This window comes from Dermacentor silvarum, chromosome 1 (genome assembly GCF_013339745.2).
Source record: "Dermacentor silvarum isolate Dsil-2018 chromosome 1, BIME_Dsil_1.4, whole genome shotgun sequence".
Taxonomy (NCBI): domain Eukaryota; kingdom Metazoa; phylum Arthropoda; class Arachnida; order Ixodida; family Ixodidae; genus Dermacentor; species Dermacentor silvarum.
The window spans coordinates 69,424,471-69,437,634 of NC_051154.1; the positions used below are offsets into that span (position 1 = coordinate 69,424,471).

The 13,164-nt window shown below is 45.1% G+C and overlaps 1 protein-coding gene across 3 annotated transcripts in view; it reads right to left on the reverse strand.

The window, feature by feature from the left end:
* LOC119465271 (puratrophin-1) overlaps window positions 1-13,164 on the reverse strand; it is a 464,152-nt gene that overhangs the window by 357,655 nt on the left and 93,333 nt on the right. The window lies entirely within an intron of this gene.

The following is a 13,164-nucleotide window of genomic DNA, read 5'->3' on the forward strand; positions in this document are numbered from 1 at the left end:
GCTCTACAGATGTTTTTAGAGCGATAAAAACAAAAACACAGCAGACGCCATAGAGCATGGATTCGACGGAAATGTCAGATCTTGAACGATCAAAAACGCGCGCCTGTATATCAATGCTTGCGTTATACCCGATACGTCTACCTGGCGCATGCAGAGGAGGTTCTAGCACTTCTCTGCCCAGTAATGCCAGAATTGATTGATTAGTTCATGGGACGTAACATTCCAAAGCAAGACTGGGGCTATGAGGGACGTTGTAGTGGATGGCTCTGGATTAATTTTGACCACTTACGTGTACTTAAAGTATTGCTGGTGTTGAGTTCGCCGACGAGGCTGCCCGATCTGCCCATGAAGAAACGCGGACAGTACCGACACCCCTATCCAGAACAGACCACAGCAAGAAAACTTTACTTCCAGGCTCGAACTATGCCACACACTTACTGGTTTGCTCCTAACCTGTGGAACTGTCGTCTGCATACACAGGATTCTATGTGCGCCTATGTCCGACTCTTGCGAAAGCGAAGAGACTGTTGAGCACCTTTTGGGCGTTTATTCCCGCTACGGCGTTCAGCGCGGAGCTCACCGGACAGCATTAAACCGGTTGGACTCGAGAGCGTTCACGGAAGCGAAGATCTTTAGAACATGGCCGGCGCGCAAATGGTGTAGACAGTAACGAGAACATTTCTGGAGTACCTCAAGTCGACAGATCCCTGCGACCATTTATAGACTTGGTGCGCAACTTCACGTGTGCGTGCAACTAGCGCTCTCCCTCTCTCACTTCTCTTTTTGTTGTCTTTTCGTTGTTTTGCCCTTTCCACAGTGCACAGTAGCAAACCGGACCTGCGTCTTGTTAACCTCCCTGCCTCTCCCTTTTTTTTTTTTAATCTCTCTCTAAATCTAAGAAAGTGCACGAGCGTTTTACTAAATGCGGCCGCCGCTGCCGGGGACTGAACCCGCGACCTCGGGCTCAGCAGCAGAACGCTATAGGCACGGTACGACCACGACAGGTCGCCAATGAGATGAACACCTGTGCCTGAAGATGAGCAGTAAGTTTGCCGGCACGAAAGTGCAGCATGCATGCTACTCCGTCCGCTAGGCTGTGTGTTATGGCGCTGCTGTTGGCAGCGAAATGCCACTTGCCCATATTCAGGATGTTTGCTCTAGGTAACTTGTGCAAAGCCTTAAAAAAATTTTAAAAAAAGCAGAGTAAGAAGTACGTGCGCGCTACGCGAACGCGACCGACACAGTACTATTCTCTGTTCTCTTGAGCAAGTGAGGCAATATTTCTCAAAATAAGTCTCATTGAATAATTATCTCTTTTTCTAATCACTGACTTAAATGCAACTGCTTCAATGAAGAAATTGGAAAGTATACTGAGAAGCATCTCAACGATTTCTTTCCGTGAAGGCATCTGTCGCTGAGGAGAGCCAACATCTTCGGGTGACCTATTTTCTGAAACTAAACAAAACCAACTGATAAACAAAAACCAGCTGATAAAACTTCGACGTGGCCAGGTAGGTCGAGTTTTCATCAATTACACTTAGAAATACTGTAAAATGCAAGAAGGTACACGATAACGACACTTACGTGGCAAAGTTCCTGCGTCAGTGGGTGCGCGCGAAGTTTCACACAATGGAAGCCACAACACGAAGTTTAGCTGGCCTACATAAAGGCCCGCCCGAAGTGCAAACTTCCCAGAGAGCTGGGCACCATATATGTTTACAAAGCTACGCCGAGGAGAGAGAGAGAGAAAAAAAAAAAAGCCGAAGATATAGCAGAAAAAAACAAAGGCGCCGCCTTTTGGAGGACAATGCTCCCTTAACAGCATAGATCGCCCGTGCGCGTGAATCGCTTGATAACAAGCATTGTTCGTACGCCCGAGCTTATTTTCTGCGTTTAGTCTTATGCTAAAGATGTAGGCGAAGCCCAAGTGCTCATAATGGGCGCTTTTTACTCGCCGTATTCGTGGCCGTTCCCAAACACTTCTAGTTCTCCTTCAGCGCTAGAGGGTGCTTGAAAGTTTCGTATCCCGCCCAGCATCAATGAAACAGTGCGGGAGCACTTGTGACATTGCGTAAGTGGGCACCGTCGACATATATCGCGGAGAGATCTAGCAAGAACGAAAAAAAAGAAGGAAGGTGAAGAACGTTCAGATTCGCACGGTAGAGTCACCGCGAGTGACCCGGTTAAGCACTACCGTTCTTACAGCGGTACAGAACTTAACTCTGCAGTGATGTTACTTGATCACTAAGAGGTCGCCTTCAGTTTCTTCCACATCAGAGACACCGTCAGCAGCGACCACTTGATAACATACCTGGAATTCCCCAGTAAAGGCACTTTACCCTGGTTTCCATGCCGCAAGTACATTTTCTAAATGTGAGCAGAGTAGGTTTATTATTATTGCGATTAGTACTGTTCGGCTACTTCGGCCACTCTGTTTCTGTCTAGTTATCTAGCCTAATTACGCGCTTAACAGCGCTTAACAACGACTTTTTTTTTTCCTTTTGTGAAGTTACAATGTATTTCTTGAGTCTTCCCCTGCAGCCCGAAGCGAATGACTGCACCTCTTCCTGTGCTTTTTGAGCATTATTTCACTTTCCAACGTTGCAGGCCAAGACATTCCACACTAGAACAACGTCAAAAGCGTAAAAGGGTAAATAGAACTCAGTAATAAAATGTTCGGTCAGCGTGGTAGCCAGAAAATGCTAGATTTTCCCCACTTATTATTCAGTCTTTTTTGTTTGTTTTTGTTTTGTTTCTGTTTTTGAAGGTTTCGGGTACATGCATTGGAAAACTATGCTTAAAAGTTACGCAAGTGCGTGCACTTGTACTAACAAAGAACCTGAACTTGGCAATCTCTAAAACGGAAAACGCGTTTCTGCGGAAACTTCGCAATTAAAATTTGTACATTTGGCAGGTTGTTCCCCCCACAATTTAACCCTCGATAACGTGAGGGTTCGCTGCAGTCCGCAAGAGGACGCGGTGCCCGAACCTCCGCAGCATACGGCACAGACGTATTCAGTCAGTCAAGATCAAGCGGGCGGAGAGTTCGGGGACGCTGCCGCGCCGCATCACAGTGTGACATGTCACACCTGCTCTGCGCCACTCTCTCCGTACGCGGCACATTTCGCGAAGAGTGTCGGCCGAAAACCGCGCCGCGCACCCCGGCTTCGCGGAGCCTGCATGAACGCACTTGGGCTGATTGCTGCCACGGCCCGTCCTCTCGAATCCCCCCTTTTCCTTTCGTGGTGCCGATTGAGTTCCTGGAAGGCAGACAGAGAGGCCGTAAAGTCAGACGGGGACATTCTATGGGCGCTGAAAGAAAAGCTAAAAACGCCAAACCCACCGCGGCGCGCAGGTGGGCAGATTCGTGGCTCGTAAAGCCCCGACCCTTGGTTCCGGGAACACCCGGTGCGAAGGCACACTGCGCTTGCGGCATGAATCGGTAAAATGCGGAGCGGTGTTAGCGGGAGATGATCCGCCCTGATAGAACGGCCACCAGAGGTGTCAAAAACTCTTTCGCGACCTGCGCCCAGTGCGTGGCTTTTGAGGGCAACCGGCGTCGCCGTAAAAAGGCGGCGGTGTGCTTTGTCTGATTGCACGTGCCGAGTCAGCTTGATGGGAAGGTCCGGTCCACGGCTCGGGGTCTGCGCGTTCGCCCTCGCTTTAGCTGCAAGGATTTCTGAAGTCTGCACTGCCGTCGCAGCTATGACATGGCACTGATTTTGGTCTGCCGTCTGTTGGCGACAGCAGTTTACAGGACGGAAAACGCTGTGGCCAACGGTTTAGAGGAAGGAAAACGCTGTCGCCAACAGTCGGCAGACCAAAATCGGTGTCGTGTCGGCCTAGTGTGAATGAGCCTTTAGGTGTAAGCGAAAGCACCGGACGCAAAGCAACCAGTAGAGCTAAGCTTACAGTTTGAATCAATTTCAACATAATTAAAGATTACAATCAAAATACTTGGAAGATTGATTTAACAAATGTAACATATTGCACCAGAAAAGCAACTATATTTTGGAAGTATGGCATCGAGTGCCAAATTAACATCCTGCTTGCGGGTCAGAAACGATATACTTTATAGGACACGTGTCTATGTGAGGCATATCTTGCACATTTGTGACTTTATGGCAGGTATTTCAAGGATTACGCAATACAGTTGCCATGTAGAAGCATGTCACACGATGTCGATGTAAGAAAGGTGCGTTTCCCAAGTATGCCCAAGTATGTTGTCTGAAAATTAGCACTGGAGCAGAGTTCCGAACGTAATAATAAACATGCCCGTAGCTCAGAATTCTCTGACCAGAAGAGCTTCTTTTCCGTTTACTCATTATTAACACTATAGTGAAATAATTTTGAAAAAATATTTCTGAATTCGCACGCTGGTCTGCACATCTGAACACGGTTACCGGCTCTATGCTGTCTGTTTTTCTTCCCCGCGCAAGTGTCGCGACAATACTTTTATTCCGTAAGTAAACGGATAAGCTGTTCTGCTGCCGGACACGAAGGTTACGGTTCCGTGCCTCATTACTGGAAGCAGCAGTTCGGTACAGACTAAATGCAAAAGTGCCGGCACGCGCAGGTGATACCATATGTAAGAAAAGAAAGAAAGAGACACGATAACGGTCTCCTAAATGACTGCGTCCACAGTGACCTCCGTGGCGTAGTGTATGGAATTACTTCATTAATTATTGATACGACACCGTCTCAGCCCTTTGGAAGCAGTACCTCAAAACAATGCGCCGAGCGGAAGACGCGGACATGCAGAGAAAGGCAGATTCAAGACTGCCGGCGAGCGAGTGAGGTCTAGCCGTTGCCAGAGACGAACAGGAAAGCATCGTTTGACCTTGGTCCGCAAACGGAAGTGGCAGCTGCACTGCAGCAACGACGTCCATAACGCGAAACCCCTTTGCTCCCTCTCGCCACACTTTCCTGGCCGGTTCAGAAACGCATCGCATGACGCCGAGCGCTTTCCACGGAGCCTCCTTCTAACTTCAGCTCCATCGAGCGTAGGATAACGAGCACGCCCCGTCAAAACACAGCAAGGAAAAATAAGCTTCCCACTGACGCACTCCCAACGGGCCGCTTTTGCCGAGCGTGCGTCAACGCTGGTGCTCGCACGAGCGGCGAGCGAGCACAATCCTCAACAAACAGGCAGGCCAGCGGGCACTCGAAACCAGCATCATCGCTCAACGCTTTTTTTTTTTTTTTTGTATTCCGAGAGGAGCGCATAAGCTGAAGACCACGTGGCGCTCGTGACGCAGCAGCCTCAAATGCTGAATCAGCAGTTTACACCCACTACTGAAGAGCATCCGGCGCCGTTGCAGTGCTTCGACAGAGCATTTGGCGAAAAAGTAATAAATTCTGGGGTTTTACGAGCCAAAAACCACGATATGATTACGAGGCACGCCTTATTGGGGGACTCGGGATTAATTTTGATTACCTGCGGTTCTTTGACGTGCGCGTAAATCTAAGTACACGAACGTTTTTGCATTTCGCCCCCATCGAAATGTGGCCGCCGCTGCCGGAATCGAATCCACGACCTCGAGCTCCACGCCATAGCCACTAAGCTACCGCGGCAGGTTTGAAACGTGTGCCTGGGGATGCTTCCACATAATTAATCACTTGCGAAATCCTCCGAAGTTCTGCGAAAAAAGCATACTTAATGTGCACTAATGACTTGAAGATGGAATGTAGCGGCAAAACAATGTCTCGGGTTTGGCGCACCTCCTTCAACTAATTCAAAGCATCACAAGGAGACATATTTGACCATTTGTAAACAATTGTGTCGTTGGCCAGGACTATTGTTCTTGCGGTCGAAATTACTGGGTAGTTTACCACAATTCGCGTTAGGCAACAGCTTTAGACGTGTAACATGCAAGCATTTCAAGCAACACGAAAAAAACACGAGCATGCAAGCAACACCAAAAGAAAGAGAAAAGAAAAACCGCGTGCCAAGAAATAACAATAGTAGCCGTATATACAGTACCAATCTCTGTTTGGTAAAGAAAAGAAAAGGAAAAAAAAGAAACAGGAAGAACGCAAATATAAGCCATGGTTGGCTAAAAAAGCAAGTAAGGAAGCAAAGTGCGTCAAGGAAGAGAAGAAGGAAATAAAGAGGGAAGATAGGGATGTTAACTAGAAATGCCTCTTGTTGGCTACCCTACACTGGGGGACGGGAAAGTGGAAATATAAAGATGAGAGCCAAGAGTAATAAGGAAGGAGGGGGAGGGGCGTCTGCAAAGTTGCGCAGTGAGGCATCTTTGCTTAAACGAAGTACTTTGGTTCGTTGAAAAAAGTCGCAGTTTCGCGGGGGAAAGGTGAAGCATCGATAGCGATAGCAAAGTATTACACAAGTGCACAAAGTAAGGGTCGTAGTGCTATCGGCCGTGTAAATTGCAGTAAACATTCGCTTTCTAATTAAACTATCAAGAGGGGTGTCACGCGCGCACAGCCATACATTAACAGACCTCACTCGTTGACCGCTGACACTAGCTGTCACAACAATGGCGTGATGAAGAGCGGCAGCAGCGGCGAGCGAACCCTTCGTGCTGCCCCTCTAGCGTTAATGCGTCTCCAAAACTTGATTACGCGGCCTCCAACAATAGGCGCTCGAGAACTCAGCGCACAAGGAGTCACCAGCCATATCAGCTCGCCAACCTTTCACCCGCCCCCAAGATCTGGCCCACAGAGCCGCGCTCATGTCACGCCATGCGCAGCAACGGGCGGGTTAGAAGTGAAGACGCGTTTACCTGCTGCGCCCCCCCCCCCCCCCCCGCTCTCCTTGCGCACACAACACTGGGCGAGTGGGAAGACGGCGCACCTGAAGCCACCATCCTTCACGATCTTACAACACTAGGACATTATACGGAACCTCACGCCGACGCCACCGGCGGAAGTTTGCCTGGAGTGTCCCTATAATAATAATAACAATAATAATAATAATAATAATAATAATAATAATAATAATAATAATAATAATAATAATAATAATAATAATAATAATAATAATAATAATGTAAAACAACTACAATGAAAAGTTATGTGATTAAAAATAGAATGAAAACAAAACAGGATCAACAGGTACATAGTAAGCAAAAAGACAGCAATAACACAAAATTGACAGACAGAGTACTGAAATGCACACTAGGTGACACAGTCACCTTGAACACCAGTCGATGGCTGTGAGTGCGCATTCGATGAGGTGACATACGAAAGGAGAAACTATGAAAGGACAGCAGAGGAGTGCAGCTTGAAAGAAGGCTCAAGAGGAAGCACGAAGCTCCGAACAGAAGGAAGACCACACGTTATGAAAGATATCACGACGTAGGAAATAACTGTTTTATAGACTTAGCATCCTGTGGAGAGGCGAACTTCTGCTGAAGGAGGCAGCAATGTGGAAGGGTCTACGTTCCATGATAGTATTATGCGGAAACCTCTATAAAACAGAACTTAGTTTACCAGGTGTTTTATTATTATTTTTTTGCAACAACTAATTTTTCAAGATTGCCTGTGGGTTGAAAGTTGAAGATTGATGAGAATATGTCTTGCAAGCTCACTGGCTACAATTCGTAGATGAAATATGTGCCGTAAAGTAAATAATTAGAAACTTAGTGTAATTATGCTAATTATTCAATTAAATATTTCGATTTCTCGTAGAAGTAATGGCCGCTTCATCCGAGTAATTTCGCTCGAGGGTAAGAATTCTGCTATTAGACACAGGCATTTTTTTAACTATATAGCTCCGTCCATGCATGTAATAATTCCGTGAATGACTTCATACGAAAAGAGGACGTTGGTGCGGCTACGTTTCCAGCTAAGCGACGGAAGTACGGGATAATTATTAGAACTTGAAAAGTTGTTGGTGCGCGAGGTCAGAAAACGATGTTTGTATAAACTCACGTATTTTTTCTGCACATGCTCGATTAATATGCTGTTGGACTAGCCTGTGCCATTCCACACCACTGAAACGTATTCAAGTAATGGAAGACATAAGAATGTGAATGACTTGAGAAAGGGAAGGGGGGTGCGGAAATGTATTGTAAATATGCAGACGGATCTGAGCGTGAGCGGGCCCCGCGATAATAATACATTTCCCATGGACACTTCAGACCGATAATAATTTAAGCTAGACTGGGACATAACACTTATTGAATGACAGATAAGTCAGCCTTTCCGCGAACTCATCTCATTAATATCACGCATTCCTACTGCATTCGTCGTATACAATTACGGAAAACATTCGTTTACTGGTGAGTATTCTATAGACCAGGGCTCCACAACATAATGCTGGATGGCCGCATGCGGCCATCGAGCAGATTTTAGCGGCCAGCTGCCGCTTTCCGACAACTATGGTATGCTGGTGCGGCAATCATAGCATGCCTACGCGATGAGAAAAACGGCAATTACTTCGGGCAGCGCAATATAATACATTAAAGATTGACTGTAGCAGACACATTAAAACAAACAAATATGTTCTTGTTGGGAACAGATAAGAAAGGCGCACGACCACCGAACGTACTCGTCAAGTTACCGAGGCATTGACCACCTTATTCGTGCAGTGTCCATAACTGAATCAAACATGCGCTTTTCCAATATGTTACGAATGATGATCGCGAACCTTACCGACTGCAAATAGATGCGTTTGTTTGATGTGTTCGTCTTACCTTTCAATCTTCACAATAACTTGCTTACATTGCGACAAATCGGCAGTAAGCGTTAGTTCACATTCAGTCTGCGTCACAGCGTCAGTCTGCCTTCACATTAAGCGAGCTTCAATGTGCAATTGCATCATGTCGCCAAAAGTCTCCTGCTGGGCCGGACGGCATTACGTACAATATGCTAAGAAACCTCGGGCCGACAGTTACAAATGCTCTCTTAGACATCTATAATAATCTACGGATAGTAGAAATTGTACCTGATTCTTGGAAATTCGCTCGAATCATACCAATTTTAAGACCGGGTAAGACACCTTGTGCCTTGAATCCTTCCGCCAAGTTAGTTTGCAAGTTGTTGTTGTTTATGCAAAGTAATAGAGAAAATCATTGACGCACGACTTCAATGGTGGTTTAATGAAACGGATGTGTTGTCCAACTACTTAGCAGGTTTTAGAAAACAGAGATGCACAATGGATGCAATATTGGATATAGTAACCTGTGTGTAACACGAACGTGCATGCGGCAACTTGATGATAGCAGTATTCTTAGACATCAAGGGGGCATTTGACACTGTTAGTCACGTTCATGTTCTGCTAAGTACGTCAGAACTCGGAATGTCCGGCAGGTCCTGGCGATGGATTTCTGAATTTTTATTAGGTCGCTAAATATTTGTTCAGACGAGCGAAGGAAAGAGTGCTAAACATGCTGTCAAGCAGGGAGTACCACAGAGAAGCGTACTCAGCCCTTTTCTTTTTAACTGCGTCATGGCTGATTTAGCAAGAAGACTGCCATCACAGTTAAGATTCTCACTGTATGCAGATGATGTGTGCATTTGGACATCTGGGACTAATGTTCAATTACTTCAGATGGCATTGCAAGACGGCATAAATATCATTAACCCCTTTTTTGAGAGAGCGAGGAATGGTTCTATCACACGCGAAGACAGCTGTATTGCCCTTCACTCGGAGGCAGTTAAAAAATTCACTCTTAATATAGAAAGACAACCTCTAATGATAGTTACACAGCATCGATTTCTTGGAATAATACTTGATCGGCAGCTATCCTGGGCACCCCACATAAAAAAAAAAAAAACTCGAAAATGAGGTCAATGCGATAGTGACTGTACTTCGCAGACTTGCTGGCACATCATGGGGCGGATCAGTATCGTCCCTTCTGACTGTTTACAATGCATTAATACGACGAAAAATTGCGTATTCCACGCCCATCTTACACGGACTTTTCCACACCTCAGAAGAGTGACTTCAAAGACTTTTAGCTAGAAGGCCACACATATGTCTAGGAGTTCGACGAGCGACTCCTAGCTGTCTTGTAATAGCTGAGGCTCGCCAATTACCGTTTCCAGTTATGAGAACTACAGAAATATGCCGGCATTATTTTCGTCTCCAAACACATCATAAAGCCACCCATTGGCTTTAGACATAATGAAACGAGATAAAAGTTATGTTCATAAGAAAATTCAAGAAAAACTTCATATATTGCCAAGAAATGAATTTTGGGACTCAGATGTCGAATATCCGCCATGGCTGCTTACTCTTTTAAAAATCGAATAGTCAGTAGATGGGATATTCAGAAAAAGAGACATGTTTATTCAAGCTGCTCAACAACTAGCGCTCTGCCAGATTTATATGCGGCATTCAGAATACATACACGTCTATACAGATGGCTCCAGTGCAGCAACCTCGTCAACTTCAGCATTCATTATACCGCACCTCAATAAGCAAGAATCATTTAAGTTATCTCGTGCAACTTCGTCCACAACGGCTGCACTATTCGCAATCCTAAGTGCGATAAAATTTATAACTTCAGTAAGAGATGCGCAAAAATGGGTAATTTTCAGCGATTCACAGGCGGCACTAATGTCACTATGCAGCACAAAAGCAAAAACAGTCAGTGATTGTATAATACATGAAACACTTAAAGACCTCACAAAGGCAAGCCAAGCGAAGCATGAAATAACATTCCAGTGGATACCTGGACATTGCAATATTCCTGGCAATACAGCAGCCGATTAAGCAGCACGACAAGCATACCTCAAAGACGATGTGGTTTCGCTCCCTAATATCCAGAAATGAATTAACACTGCTTTATAAGGGCAACGTCTTTCAAAATGTGTATAAATACGTGGTTTGACCAGAATTCTAAAAGCTATGATTTGTACCATATCGAACCGCTTATTGAATTCAAATTTCCATTGTGATTAGATAGAAATATGGAAACCCTTATTCATTGACTAAGGCTAGGCACTGCCTACACAAAACATTTCTTACATAGAATTGGCCGTGCGGAAACCCCCGAATGTGATTGTGGATTTGTAGATGAAGATATACATCACCTCCTTCTAGATTGCCCACATCACGACACACCAAGACGCCGACTTAAATCAACTCTCATGACATTAGTCCACAGACCTTTCAGTTTAAGGAAACTTTTGGGCCCTTGGTCAACAACGGCCTTGCAGAAGAGCGCTTTAAAAGCATTAGAAACTTTTCTCGAAGACAGCGGCATTGTTGGCCGTTATTAACGCTTATAATGCTCCTTTTATTTCAACGTCGCTGTACATATGTATGTGTTTGTGGATTATGTTATGTTGACTATTCTGTTCTGACTATATGTGATAATGCATTTGATTACACGATGTATGCACCAACCGCTGACTAGAGGCTGTGTTGTTAGGTGACAATATTATTTGTATTTTTGAGACTTTCTTCTGCAGTGCCGTGGAGCTATTGAACTTGTATGTTGTATGTACCACGTATTTTTTTACGTTGTAGTGTTACTGTGAATACGTTGCTTGACAAGTATTTTTTTATGTTCTGGTGCTTGTATGAGAAGGTTGTTTGACATGTAATCTGGAACCCTATATGTGTTAGGTTAGACCCATTTAAGAGCTAAGAGTAGACGGCGCCTTATTTATAAGTCAACAACTCCTTATATCATATCAATAAAAAATCAAATAAAAAATCACTTAGGGTTACTTGAATCATAACATTGGCGCCGACGACATCGGTCTAGGCTTTCTACAAGGCGATACATCTAACATGCGGCTCTTCATCGACACATTTTAGGAGCTCATAATAAGGTGACCAAGGCTTGACGGGCGGATTTTTTGAAATGCTGCCAGCCTGACTGATATCGGTATTACGAGGAAGACACAGCCACTTCTCGTCCATTCTAACTACGAAAGCCTCAACGTTTTATATAGGTGTCGCTTAAGAAAAAAAAAAAGAATGGCGCCTTTTTTCATAACTATCAGTATCAGATGTTTTTCAATTCGAAGACCAACTTCATTAACGGGAAAATCTTCAGAACTCGCAGACAACCTTCTAGCAGAGTTCCAGCAGCGTTTCATGTCATTCAAAATACAGAACGACTACTTGTTTTGCGACCTTTTCTCGCTGACACCAGATGACCGACTATACGGTGCAGCTAGAGCTGCATCAACAAGAAATGTTCACCAGACCAAGAAGGCGTGCAAAGTAACCAGCCCTTGCTCCAGTTTTATAGTAACCTTGATAACAACAAATACGGAAACACAGATAACAATGCCCTGAAATTGACGCCTCTCTTCGGAAGCGCCTAAGTCTGGCGGACATAGTATTTGATAACTCCAAACAATAGCCGCCTTCTGTTACAATAGCCGCATTATGTTACAAGACATGCTAAGGATCATGGGCGGATCCAGGGCACCTTCAGGCGGAGGGGCTCATCAAAACATACAGAGAACCAGGGGAGGTGGCTTACTGCACGATACTGCCATTGCTGAGAACGGCAGCGAATGACACCAAGCAGAATGCCTTTCCGCAAGGTTGCAACGAATCCCATAAAGTGCCGCCCGTGAGATTCCCAGAGATGTTACTTTCGGCCCTCGCTGATTTTGCGTTGTGAAGCCCTGCTATAGACTGAGGTCGCGGGTTCAAGCAAAATTAAAAAAAAGCAAGAAAAACGCTTGTAAATCGTGTAAATCGCGATTTGGGTGCGCGTTCAAGAAACCCAGGTTGATTAAAGTAATTCGGAGCCCTCCACTACCCAGAATCCTTCATAGCCCACTGTGCAGCTTCCAGACGGTAAACCCCCCAATTTCAGTACTGAGGAGTAAATCAGAATTAAAGGTGCAGTTGTCAGTACACAGTCACAAAAGCCATCTGTTCCTTCCACATGCTCTCCTCGTTAAGGAAAAAGAAAGAAAGAAAGCTTTAACACCCGTACTTGAGCAGCTGGACATCAGTAACTACGAAATTGCCCTACCAAATATATATATACACGCCAATCTGAAAAGCCACATTTATTCGGCGTTCAACAGCGATTTCTGTGAGTTTGGAAGTTGGGAGTCTCATTATCAGCTATTTGCCATGTAATTACTCGCGTTGAAGAGTAGATCTCGTAGAGCTTTATTATTATTTCAATTCAGTCCCAAAGAAAATGACTGGCTCTAAACGTAAATCGTATGTTCCCTTTCACGTATTGGTGGAGGGTGTACTTCCTCCAACGTAAC